At 40.4% G+C, this 13,828-nt stretch overlaps 1 pseudogene; it reads left to right on the forward strand.

The window, feature by feature from the left end:
* Positions 1–666: 666 nt before the first annotated feature.
* LOC130854238 (myelin protein zero-like protein 2) lies at positions 667–2,773 on the forward strand (annotated as a pseudogene).
* Positions 2,774–13,828: the final 11,055 nt, after the last annotated feature.

The following is a 13,828-nucleotide window of genomic DNA, read 5'->3' on the forward strand; positions in this document are numbered from 1 at the left end:
TTACAATAGTAAAAACACAGGTAATATTAATTTTAATAGTTTTAATTGGATCAACATATCCAAAATATCATCTTGTAGGTAGTCAGTATTTAACACTATCAGTGAGATCTTTTATGTTCTTTTTTTTCTTCTTTGAAGCCTGGTGTGTGTTTTCCACTTATAGCACATCTCTATATTTTTTTAAATCAGGAATTTTAATTTTTATTGGGAATACTTAATGTATATTTGTTTCATAAAATTTACAGTTGAAAAAGCAGATTCACATGTCCATGTTGTTCGAAACATACTTAAAAAGTTTTCCCGGAACTGAATTATGATTTTTAAATTTCCATTAAGGTAAGGGTGTGGAGAAATTGGAACTTTTGTGTGTTGCTGATAGGAATGTAAAATGGTGCTGCTACTGTAGAAAACAGCGTGACAACTCACAATTAAAAAGAATTACCATATGATCCAGCAATTCTGTTTTCCGAATATGTACCCAAAAGAATTGAAGGCAAGGTCTCAAGAGATATTTGGACACCAATGTTCATAGCAGCATAATTTACAATAGTCAAAAGTTGGAAGCAACCCAAGTGTCCATTGACAGATAAATGAATAAACAAATGTGGTATATACAGACAAAGGAATATTATCCAGCCTTTTTAAAAAGGAAGGAAATTCTGAGACATGGTACAAGATGGGTGAACTTTGAGGATATTATGATACATGAAATAAGCCAGTTGCAAAAAGACAAGTATTGTATGATTCTACTTACATGAAGTATCACAAGTAGTCAGATTCATAGAACCAGAAATTAGAATGGTGATGTTGCCAGAGACTGGGGGGAGGCAGGAAATGGGATCTTGTTAATAGGTAGAGAGTTTCAGATTTTCAAGGTAGAAATGAACCATGGAGATTGTTGCACAATACTGAATGTACTCAACACTACTGAACTTAGAAATGGTTAAAAATGATAAATTTTATGTTGTGTACTTGACGAAATAAAAAGTCTGGTCCTCAGTTATACTGACCACATTTCAAGTGCTCAACAAGCCTGTGTTGCTAAATGCCGCCCACTTATCACACAATGCAGCTTTAGACAAGGGAAAAGAGGACCAGAAATCCTACTATCTTAAGCTACCACTCTGAAAGGGCTCACCCACTTAGTCTCAGCTCTAAGTCACTGCCTTTCTTCACGCCACCTGGAGAGTTAGAACCTGTTATTTAAGTCATAGGTGTGGTACTCATACCAATTATATTAGAAAAAAGCTCCATTTCCTTGAAGGAGTTTCATACAGAAGGAAGTGCACCCTTCTAAGATACTAGCCCTCCACTGTAACTCTGTGGGTGTAGTATTTCTCAGAAGGAAGGCACCAGAGACTTCCGCTAACTCCTTTGTCACCCGGTGAACTTTTATCCCACAATAGATTATTTCACACTGAACTTACTGTGATCCAAGGTCTAAAATTTTAAAAAGCTTCTATAAAGTTGTCTCATTTGTGAAGAGCACTGAGATTTGAAATCTTAGGGTGAAGAAGTGACAGGAAGCATCATCAAGGTTTGCTCTTGACTTTCGCTCTAGGCCCGGAGTGTGGTTGGCTTTTATTTATAGTTTTCAGTACAATTTAGGGTTGCTTGCAGGTGCCTGATTAATATATTTTAGGCAAGGATTGATTGGAGTTGTTTTTGTAGTAATCTTTGTATTTGATTAGTACATGATTTAATCAAATTTTCTATTCTCAGAGTCTTTTTAGTTACATGTGACTCCTGAGAATTTTTATTTTTTTTTCCCTTGGCTGCACCATACGGCTTGTGAGATCTTAGTTCCTGGGTCAGGGATCGAACCCTGGGCCTCGGCAGTGAAAGGGCAGAGTCCTAACCACTGGACTGCAGGGAATTCACGAGAATTTTTATTCTTAAAATGCAAGCACAGGACTTCCCTGGTGGTGCAGTTGTTAAGAATCCATCCGCCAATGCAAGGGACAGAGGTTTGATCCCTAGTCTGGGAAGATCCCACATGCCTCGGAGCAACTAAACCCACAAGCCACAACTGAGCTCCTGTGCCACAACTACTGAAGCCCATGCACCTAGAGCCCATGGTCTGCAACAAGAGAAGCCACCGCAATGAGAAGCCTGTGCAGTGCAACGAAAGGAAGCCCCTGCTCTCTGCAACTAGAGAAAGCCCTTGCGCAGCAACAAAGACCCAACACAGCCAATTAATTAATTAATTAATTAAAAAAGAAGTATTTTTCATTTAAAAACAAACACAAAAAACACAAGCACAAAACAGTTTAATTCTCATTATCTTCCGTGCACTTTCGGGTGATGCTCTAACAGTGACCTGGGGGCGGGGGCGGGGGTCTGAGCAGTTTGTTTTCTTCTACCATATGGATCCCTTCAAACCCGTTTCAAGGACTGGGTGGTCTGGGATGGGAACCCTGGGGGGTATGATGTCTCCATTATCCTTTGGAAGGTGCAGTTTGATGACAGTAGGACATACACCTGCCAGATGAAGACCCTACCTGATGTTGATGGACTGATAGGGGAGATCTGGCTCAGTGTCGTGCACACTGTATGGGTCTCTGAGGTCCACTTCCTGGCTCTGGCCATCGGCTCCGCTTGTGCACTGATGGTCATGATAGTAATTGTGGTGGTCCTCTTCCAGTATTTCCAGGAAAAGTGATAGGCTGTAAGAGCCCATAAAGTGGTAAAGATAAATTGATAGAAAAAGAAAAGCTCAAACAAGGGGGAAAAAAAAAGTGTGTTAAGATTAACATTCTTAGATGGAAGCTGAAGATTTCCAAGAACAAGAACCCTAAGATAAGATGAAGTTAATGGAAGCTTTTCTTTGGCTTTTCCAGTTGTGACCTCTTCTTCCAACCAGCTCCGCAGTTATAACCACCTAGACAAGCAGTGTTCCTCTGGAGCCAGCATAGGGCCCTTCTTGAGCAGATATCTTCAGACTCACACACAGCCCTGTTACTAAGGTTTTATTTAATTTCAGAGTGCAAATATTTTTAAAATGCTCATTAGCTTTTGTATACTAAGAAGCTGCATTCTTGCTCTTAAACCTTCTTTGTGAATTATGGCTTGTATACACATATATTGGCATCAAGTGGGATAAAAGCCAACTTGTCTGTCATAACATTTCCTTTAATATATCAGTTTCCTTAGAGCGGCATTCTTGCTACCAAAGTTAACGTGTTTACTCTTTCCTTCTCACACTCTTAATTAAAAGGTGAGCTAATTCTCGCCCCCCCACCAAGTGTACTGGGAAATTAAAACAACACTAAAAATAATATTTATTTTGTAGTCTATAACTTGTTAGAAACATTGAGCATTAAAGTGGTTTTTTTTTTTTAACCTTTTACTTTGGGGCGGGGATGTGGGATCTTAGTTCCCTGACCAAGAATCGAACCGTGCCCCCTGCAGTGGAAGCGTGGAGTCCTAACCACTGGACCGCCAGGGAATTCCCTAAAGTGTTTTATTTGTAAAAACTTAACAAGAGTAGTCTGAAAAATGCTTACTTCTTCTTTTCCTTGTATAATTTACAATAATAGAGCAAGCATCTTTTCAATGCCTTGGTGAATTGTCATACTCCTTTATAAATTTGGATCAGCTTCCAGCATTTTATCCTTTCCACTTTTTAAAAAATTTATTTTATTCAAGTACATTTGATTTACAGTGTTGTGTGTCCTTTCCACTTTTAATGTCATGAAATATCTCCAAGAACCCCTTAATGTGAAGATTTTTTTGCCAGCATCACATCCTCTAGGACACCTCCATCCTTTTTGTCACGCTTTCCTCGTTTCTGTTGACCAGTTTCCCCTTCAACAAGTTCCTTTGGCTGCGGATCTAGTCTCCTGAACAGCGGCAGTGTCAACATTCTCCCATTCAGCTAGTTTCTGTAACTCCATCAATACTTAATTCCAATTTCACTCCCAGCATTATCACTTTTCATTTATGTGCTGCATTTTCATCTTTGCTGGTCAGTTCTCTCTTTTTTTTAAATTATGCTATTCTCTTTATTTTTCTGTATTTTTGAAAATTTCTATAATAAACTTTTATTTACATAAGAGTTTTGTTTTGATATTGTTGTATTATAAAACATAGAAAAAAATCTCCTTTTTTAATGAAGGCTTCCAGGCAGAAGAGTATAATTTTCTGATAGACCGTTAACTAGTAAAGTTAAATCTTAAAACAGTTACTTAAAAACTGATTAAAATAATGTTTAAAATATTGGACAAATTACTGAATATTTCTATATCAATAAAAGACCACTAAAAGTTTTAATTTTAAGCCAAAAGTGAACCAAAGGACCATGGATCATCAGTGAAGTTTGCTGTAGCCAATATGCTTCAGGCATACCTCATTTTATTGCACTTCACTTTATTGTGCTTCATAGATACTGAGTTTCTGTTTTTTACAAATTGAAGGTTTATGGCAACTCTGCATTAAGCAAGTCTATTGGCACCATTTTTCGAATAGCATCTGCTTACTTTGTGTCTCTATGTCACATTTTGGTAATTCTCACAATATTTCAAACCTTCCACCAGCAAAAAGATTGACTTGCTGAAGGCTCAGGTGGTGGTTAGCATTCTTTTACAATAAAGTGGTTTTTTTGTTTTTTGGGTTTTTTAGTTCTTTACTGGAGTATAATTGCTTTACACTGTTGTGCCAGTTTCTGCTGTACAACAAAGTGAATCAGCTATATTTATACATATATCTCCATATCCCCTCCCTCCTGCAACTCCTTCCCACCTTCTGTATCCCAGCCCTTTAAGTCACCACCCATCATCAAGTTGACCTCCCTGTGTTATGCAGCAGCTTCCCATTAGCTATCTACTTTACATTTGGTAGTGTATATACGTCGATGCTACTCTCTCACTTCATCCCAGCTTCCCCTTCACTCCCCCGCCACCCCCGCCCGTGTCCTCAAGTCCATTCTCTACATCTGCATCTTTATTCTTGCCCCGCCACTTGGTTCATCAGTACCATTTTCTTAGATTCCATATATATGTGTTAGCATACAGTATTTGTTTTTCTCTTTCTGGCATACATTGCTCTGTGTGACAGACTCTAGGTCCGGCCACCTCACTACAATAACTCAATTTCATTCCTTTTTATGGGTGAGTAATATTCCATTGTATATGTGTGCCACATCTTTATCCATTCCTCTGTTGATGGGTATTTAGGTTGCTTCCATATCCTGGCTATTGCAATAGTGCTGCAGTGAACATTGTGGTACATGTATCTTTTTGGATTATGGTTTTCTCAGGGTATATGCCCAGTAGTGGGATTGCTGGGTCATATGGTAGTTCTATTTTTAGTTTTTTAAGGAACCTCCAAACTGTTTTCCATAATGGCTGTACCAATTTACATTCCCACCAGCAGAGCAGGAAGGTTCCCTTTTCTCTGCACCCTCTCCAGCATTTATTGTTTCTAGATTTTTTTATGATGGCCATTCTGACCAGTGTGAGATGATACCTCATTGTGGCTTTGACTTGCATTTCTCTAATAACTAGTGATGTTGAGCATCTTTTCATGTGTTTGTTAGCCATCTGCATGTCTTCTTTGGATAAAGTGTTTTTCAGTTAAGGTAAGTACATTGTTTTTTTTTTTTTGATGTAATGCAATTGTACACCTAATATATTACAGTATAGTGTGAACGTAACTTTTATATACACTGGGAAATCAAAATTTATGTAACTTGTTTTATTGCAATATTTGCTTTATTATGGTGGTCTAGAACCAAACCCCAAATATATCTAAGATATATATGCTTGTGGGGTTTCTACTTCTCAGGAGGAATTTATCCATGCACAGTAGGTGGCGTTTGCAATCACACAAATGCTAGGTAATCAAGAGCTACACGATTATTCAAAACTACTTTGGCCAATAATGAGTCCAATTATTGTTGTTGAGCTGCTATTGTCTTATTGGTAGAATCAGCAAGTTTTCCCAGTTCCAGAGAGACTTCTTTTTCCTTTGTTCTTTCTTTCTTTCTTTTTTTTTTTTACCATGCCACACAGTATGCATGATCTTAGTTCCCCAACCAGGGATCAAACCCACGCCCCCTACATTGGAAGCAGAGAGCCTTAACCACTGGACTGCCAGGAAAGTCCCTCCAGAGAGATTTCTAATCATTTGTTCATTGGCATGAGTAAGTGCCCTTCCAATGAAAGCAAACCCAGAGTCATGTATTCCTCCTGGAAATTCCTATTTAAGGTGGCAATGAAGGTTTAATGGAGAAGACGAATGCCAGGACCAATGGGATGCTTGAGATTTATTGTGGATGTCCATGGGTATGGTTAGAAATCTTAGTAAGCATTGGCCTCCAATCTGCCAACTGTCTAAACATTCATAAGCCCATCAAGAGACCCATTTGTTGCAAAGATAAGATCTGGTGGTTCACGTAAATCTCCTGCTAGGGTTTGATTATTAATAGTACCATTAATTGGGATTATTCTATTGGCCCTTTCAAGCCAAGGGTCAGTGGTGTTTGGCGAACAATTAGGGAGAAACCATCACATTCTGTGGACTTTATTCTCAAAGGCCATACAGAAAGGAGTTGTTTTGCTATGGCAAGCAGACCTAACCTAGTGGTGAGAACTGTATAGGTGGAATAGGTATGATTAGCTGCATTGAGAGTTATGACATGGGAGAGGTCAAAGCAAGACACAGGAAAATCTGGTTGTAGAAGTTTGACTTGGAGAAAAATATCCAAAGGGGTGCAGCTACAATTAGCTGTCACAGTGGAGATGAATACTAAAGGGTCATGGCTGCCATGGACAGGTTGGATTTTCTGATGACAGATCCAACAATCAGAAGGGTCTAAGTTCCTTTGGACTATGACCCTTTGAGGGCATTTTTTTTTTTTTTTTTTTACTGCTGCACTGTGCAGCATGCAGGATCTTATTTCCCTGACCAGGGATCGAGTCTTAACCACTGGACTGCCAAGGAAGTCCCAAAAGGGCAGCACTTTTTTTTGCAAAACTGTCAACAAGGTGATTTCCTTTAGCTTCTAAAGAGTCAAGTTGAGTATGCCTCAGAACCTTAATAATAGGCAAAGCAGCAGGTAAGATATGGCACCTAATAATTCTTGAACATAAAGGCTGTTTTTAATTTGATCTCTGCTGGAAGTAAGGAAGCCATGTTATTTCCATAACATTCCCAAATCATGAGCTATGCCAAAGGCATAGCTGCTGTCAGTGTAAATGCTAGTAGTTTTGCCCTTGACTAAGATACAGGCCCATGTGAGTGCATATAACTTGGCTTATTGAGCCAAAGTAGTCAAAGGCAAAGGTGCCACTTCAGTTACTCAAAGAAGTTGACATTGCATATCCAGCACGATTGTTACCATGTTCATCTTTTAAACAAGAACCATTAGTGAACCATGAGAGGTTAACATTATCTAAGGGCATTTCCTGTAAGCAGTCAAGGCGGGGGATGGGGGGGTTAATCTGTAAAGAGGGAAGAAGAGTAGCAGGGTTAATGTTATTAGAGTAGGCAAGAGTGATTTAAGGGGCAGTTAACAGGAGAATTTCATGGGAAGTGAGATGGCTTACTGAAATATGTTGAGTCTGATGAGGGTTAAGAGCTTCAACAACATGTGGCACAAAGATGGTTAAAGAAGACTCCATGACTGTTTCTTTGGTGGTCTTTACAAGGAGGGCAGTAGCAGGTACAGCTCTGAGGTGAGTGTTAGGGGGTATCCCCAGGCTCCAGGTTCTAGTTGTTGGCTGTAATACCCTATGGGTCAGTGGTGATCCACATACTTTTGGGTGAGTACCCCAAGGGCATTCCCTTCTTTTTTCATATACAAAAAGAAAGAAAAGGAGTTGATAATTGGTGTGTCCAAGGGCGGAGAGGGTTGTTAAACTTTCCTTTAAGATTTGAAATATCCTGTCACCTGAAACTTCCCAGGTGATGGGTCAGATTTAGTAATTTTTAACAAGGAATATAAAGGTTGACCTGTAAGGGAAATTTGGGGGATCCAGTTGAGAAAATAGCCTGCCAATCCAAGAAAACCTTGCAATTTGTATTTGGTTTGGGCCTTTGGGAAATTCATGATGCCATGAAGTCTGTCTAGATCTAGATGCAGTCCTTGTTCTAAGAATAGATGTTCTAAATGTCAAACTTGAGTTTGAACAAATTGTCATTTTTTCTTTAGAGACTTTATGTCCATTTTTGGCTGGGAGTTTCAGCCAATGGATGCTCTCTTCTTGTGAGGAGGCTTAGGAAGGGAAGCAGAGAAGTACATCATCCACACGTTCTATTAAAGTGGAGCCTCCAGAGAACTTCATATCGTCTAGATCAGCCTTTGAAGTTTGTGAAGGGAATTCCCTGGTGGTCCAGTGTTTAGGACTCCTTGCTTCCACTGCAGGGGGCATGGGTTCGATCCATGGTTGATCAGGGAACTAAGATCCCACTAGCCATGTGGCACAGCCAAAAATAAATAAATAAAATTTGTGAGAAATAAGAAAGGCTTTCAGTGAAACCCTGGGGCATTACTATAAAGTTATATTACTGGCCTTGGGCTTCCTAGGTGGCGCAGTGGTTAAGAATCCGCCTGCCAATGCAGGGGACACAGGTTTGATCCCTGCTCCAGGAAGATCCCACATGCCGCGGAGCAACTAAGCCTGTGTGCCACAACTGTTGAGCCTTTGTGCCACAATTACTGAAGCCTGCATGCCTAGAGCCCATGCTCCACGAGAAGCCACCACAGTGAAGAGCCCGTGCACCACAATGAAGAGTAGCCCCTGCTTGCCACAACTAGAGAAAGCCCATGTGCAGCAACGAAGACCCAACACAGCCAATAAATTAATTATATATATATAGTATTATATATATATATAAAAGCACTACATCAAATCACACCAAAAAATTTGTTCTCGTTAGGGATGGAGATTAATAAAGTGTGGGGGTTGGGGCAGCAGGGTGTTGAGGGATGACAATATTGTTTATGGCTTGAAGGTCCTGTACAAGCCTCCGTCCACAACCATTTGGTTTCTTCACAGGTAAAATAGGAGGGTTGCACTGAATGGTACAGGGGATAACGAGACCCTGGGCCCCATAGACTTCTGTTATTGGCTTAATGCCTTGAAGGGCCTCTTTATTTATAGGGTATTGATTAATCCTGCAGAGAAGTTTTGAGGGACCTCTTTGGATCTTTAATAGGAGGTGCACATGGGTACTGCAAATATCAGTTGAAAATTTTGCCCGTAAGGAGAATGGTAGCTGATCCAACAGGGACACATTTTTAGTGGTCTCGGAATTAGCTCTAGTGTCATCAGAGATGGAGAAAATTAAAGATGTTGAAGGACCATTTGATTCACCTAACTGGCTATTTTGGTTGCTGCTATCAGATTCTAGAATTATTTCCCCCTTTGGGGGAAAGAAATTCCAGCATGTTATTTTCCTAAAACATCTTGTCTCAATAAATACATAAATGTGGAGGAACTAAGGAGAATAGGGTGAGTATCTCTTAGAGGGCCTAAGCAAAAGGGGATAGATTTAGAGATAAAAACCTGCTGAGGTTTATTAGAGACCTCCACTATTTGAACCATTTTAGTACTCTGAGGCAGGGGCTTTTTTTTTTTTTTAAGAACTTTTATTGAGATATAATTGACATACAATAAACTGCATATATTTAAAGTATACAATTTGATTTTTTTTTCTTATTAGCAATGTATATATGGCAATCCCAATTCATCCCCCACCCTCCCGCCCCCACTTTACCCACTTGGTGTCCATATGTTTGTTCATTTGTTCTCTACATCTGTGTCTCTATTTCTGTGTGGCAGGGGCTTTTTTTTTTTTTTTTTGAGAACGTTTATTGAGATACAGTTAACATACAATAAACTGCGTGTATTTAGAGTATACTATTTGGTATCCCAATCTCCCAGTTCATTCCCCCCCAACCCTCCCCACGTTCCCCACTTGGTGTCCATATGTTTGTTCTCTACATCTGTGTCTCTGTCTTGAGGCAGGGGCTTTCGAGGTAGTGAGGCTGAGCACCAAGAGTGTAGTTCTGGAGCAAAAAGGACAGAAAGAGATTTGTTCCCAATCTAAAGAGTAGTTTCTTCAAGTCAATTAAGAGAAAAGTTTGGGGAAATCCCCTCTAGTTCCTCAGAGTCCTTGGGGATTAGGTAAGGCTGGTTAGAGGATTGAAGGTGCTTGGATATTGAAGCTTGTAGCAGTCTTTCTTCCAATGTCCTTTTAGAAATTATGATGGAGACCAGGAAGGTTTTGTTTTTGTTTAGAAGCCTCCATTTTTGGAGTCGAAGATTAAGGATTTTAGTGGTCTTCCTTTTAGTTGAATCATCTGGGGTGGGGGTGAATTGGTTTTGTAAACTAGCTAAACCTAGAGTGGACGTAATTTTCCACTAAATCCTGGTCCTTTTAACTAGGAGAGAAAGATCTCAGTTCAACCTGTTAAGGTACATAGAATTAAAGGCAACTTGAGAGGATTCAGCATCCAAAAAAAGACCAGAATTTTCTTTTAAAGACAATTTGTAGCAGGCTATGATCATCATGCATGAGCTCATTGGGCTTCTGGATACAAGTCTGAATCTTATTCCAATCACCTGGCTTTGGGAAAGCCCTAGGAATTGCCAAATGGTGTCACTTGGTGATTCCATGAGCCTGATCATACAATAAGGCAGCAGAGATCTCTTCGTCCCCAGGTTGTAATTCTAAAGATTTCTCAGGATCATCTCAGTTGGCAGTTTTCATTCAGTCTGGTCCTGGCCCTTACTGTCAAGGAGTTGAACTAGCTGATATGTTTGAATGACCATATTAAATTTCACAGCAAATCTATGGGAATCCTCATTTACCTCAGTTACATTGACTGTGGCTCACAGTTCAGCTTTAGTACAGTGAATACAGGAAATTAGGGGTTTAGCATTTGGATCCTCGGAGGGTCTGACTTAAGAGGGGCAGGTTTTAATAGGTTCAGGAGAGGAGGAGCCATGGAAAGATTCAGAAAAAAAGGAAAGTTCAGTGAGGGGATTAAAATGAGGAAGTGGAGGGTATAGAGGAGATGAGGACAGTGCAGAAGGGAAAGAGGAAGCTGGCTCCAGAGACAAAGAGGATAGGGGCGTGGGGGAAAAGAGACCTCAGAAGCTTTTTTTTTTTTTAATTTATTATTTTTTGGGGGGTACACCAAGTTCAATCGTCTGTTCCTCAGAAGCTTTTTATGGTCCTCTTTCAATTGTTTTTTCATCTTGGTTAATTTAGAAATGGCATTTTTTTAAAGAGGCAATTTTAGAATCTTGGATATGTTTGGAAGCCTCCAGGTACCAATTAAAATAGGCACCCCATTCAATCTGTTTAATTTAGAGCCACAGTTTTCTAATTTGGTTCTGAGAAAAACAAGTTTGGGGAAGTCAGAAGTTTCTCTTAATGGCCATTGGAGCTCTAAATTATCTTTGGTTGAGTTGATCCATTTACTTAAGAATGTGCATGAAGGACTTCCCTGGTGGTGCAGTGGTTAAGAATCCGCCTGCCAATGCAGGGAACGTGGGTTCGATCCCTGGCCTGGGAAGATCCCACATGCCCCAGAGCAACTAAGCCTGTGCGCCACAACTACTGAGCCTGCTCTCTAGAGCCCTAGAGCCACAACTACTGAGCTTGTGTGCCACAACTACTGAAGCCCGCGAGCCTAGAGCCTGTACTCTGCAATGAGAAGCCACTACAATGAGAAGCCCACCCACTGCAATGAAGAGTAGCCCCTGCTCACCACAACTAGAGAAAGCACTCGAGCAGCAATGAAGACTCAACGCAGCCAATAAAAATTAATTAAAAAAAAAAAAAAGGATATGCATGAGGAGGGGCCATAATTTATTTTTTTTAAATTTATTGGCTACGTTGGGTCTTCATTACTGCACACAGGCTTTCTGTAGTTGCAGAGAGTAGGGGACTACTCTTCGTTGTGGTGCACAGGCTTCTCATTGCCATGGCTTCTCTTGTTGTGGAGCATGGGCTCTAGGCGCATGGGCTTCAGCAGTTGTAGCACATGGGCTCAATAGTTGTGGCTCAAGGGCTCTAGAGTGCAGGCTAAGTAGTTGTGGTACATGGGCTTAGTTGCTCTGCGGCATGTGGGATCTTCCCAGACCAGGGCTTGAACTGGTGTCCCCTGCATTAGCATGCAGATTCATAACCACTGCACCACCAGGGAAGCCCCATAGTTTTTTAACATAAAACTGGCCAGGGGTCCCAAAAGTCCCTCCTGAGAGAATTTAGAGGATTGGGATCCCACACTTCAGAACCAGAGGCTCAAAAAACAAGGGACTTCCCTGGTGGCACAGTGGTTAAGAATCTGCCTGCCAATGTAGGGGACAGGGGTTCAGTCCCTGGTCTGGGAATATCCCACATGCTGAGAAGCAACTAAGCCCCTGTGCCACAACTACTGAAGCCTGCTCATCCTAGAGTCTGTGTGCCACAACCACTGAGCCCACATGCTGCAACTACTGAAGCTCTTGTGCCTAGAGACCATGCTCTGCAACAAGAGAAACCACTGCACTGAGAAGCCTGCACATGGCAATGAAGAGTAGCCCCTACTTGAGAAAGCTAGGGAAAGCCTAGCTAGAGAAAGCCCACAGGCAGCAACAAAGACCCAATGCAGCCACAAAAAAGAAAAAAAAAAAGAACATGACCATCTGAACTTGACTTTAACAAAGCTATAAAAAAATCTATTTCCACTAAGCTAAATTTCACCTATTAAAAAGAAAAAGAAAATTTAAAAAAAAGACCAAAAAAACAAATGAATACTCACCAAAAGGAAGATTTTTTTTTTCTTAAACTCTTTATTGGAATGTAATTGCTTTACACTGTTGTGCCAGTTTTTGCTGTACAACAAAGTGAATCAGCTGTATTTATACATATATCTCCATATCCCCTCCCTCCTGCAACTCCTTCCCACCTTCTCTATCCCAGCCTTCTAAGTCACCACCCATCATCAAGTTGATATCCCTGTGTTATGCAGCAGCTTCCCACTAGCTATCTACTTTACATTTGGTAGTGTATATATGTCAGTGCTACTCTCTTACTTCATCCCGGCTTCCCCACCCCACCCTCATGTCCTCAAAGGAAGATGTTTTTAAGAAAACAGATCCCAAATAAAGTTGGAGAGCTTAATGACTCATTGCTGTGGAGAGCACCAGGGACTCAAGTGAATACCACACACAGATCTGGAGTTGTTAATTCCTCAGGGTTTCATTGCCTTCAGATCCCACTTCTGACACCATGATATGTCAATTTTTTAAAAGAAAAAGGTAAGAAATTCAGCCAGCAAAATCAAGTTTATTCAGGAATAGCAGAGTAATTGCAATTCAGGACACAAGCAAACTATGGTGAATGATAGGCAAGTCTGGAGTCCGAAGAACAAAAGAGGAGAGTGTTTTTTATAGAGAAAAGGAGGAAGTTGGGAAAGGTTGGGGTTATTTTAAACAAAAGTTCATTTGAGGAAAATGAGAATTCAAAGCAGTGGTAGCTTCTCATTGGCTGCAAGCAATCAATGTTGATAGCACTGGCTACAAGTTAGTGCAGCTTACTGTTGCTGAGTACCTGCAGCTTGTTGTTGCAAGGCTGAGAGGAAATCTTCCTTCTTCCTCCTGTACTATACACACTGCGATGAGTGATGTGTATGAGAGCTCTCTCTTCATGGTTTCCCAACTCCAGTCAGGTTTCCTCAACACATTTTCACAGAATGTATACATGGCAGTATAGATATATTTGTGAGTCATAGGCATTAAAGATTACAAGGTAGATGACTTATAGTCTTTATTAGCATTTTCCTCCCTCTCCTATAAAATGGTTATTCAGGAAAGTGTAAGAACTTTTTACC

The sequence above is a fragment of the Hippopotamus amphibius genome, chromosome 5 (assembly GCF_030028045.1).
Source record: "Hippopotamus amphibius kiboko isolate mHipAmp2 chromosome 5, mHipAmp2.hap2, whole genome shotgun sequence".
Taxonomy (NCBI): domain Eukaryota; kingdom Metazoa; phylum Chordata; class Mammalia; order Artiodactyla; family Hippopotamidae; genus Hippopotamus; species Hippopotamus amphibius.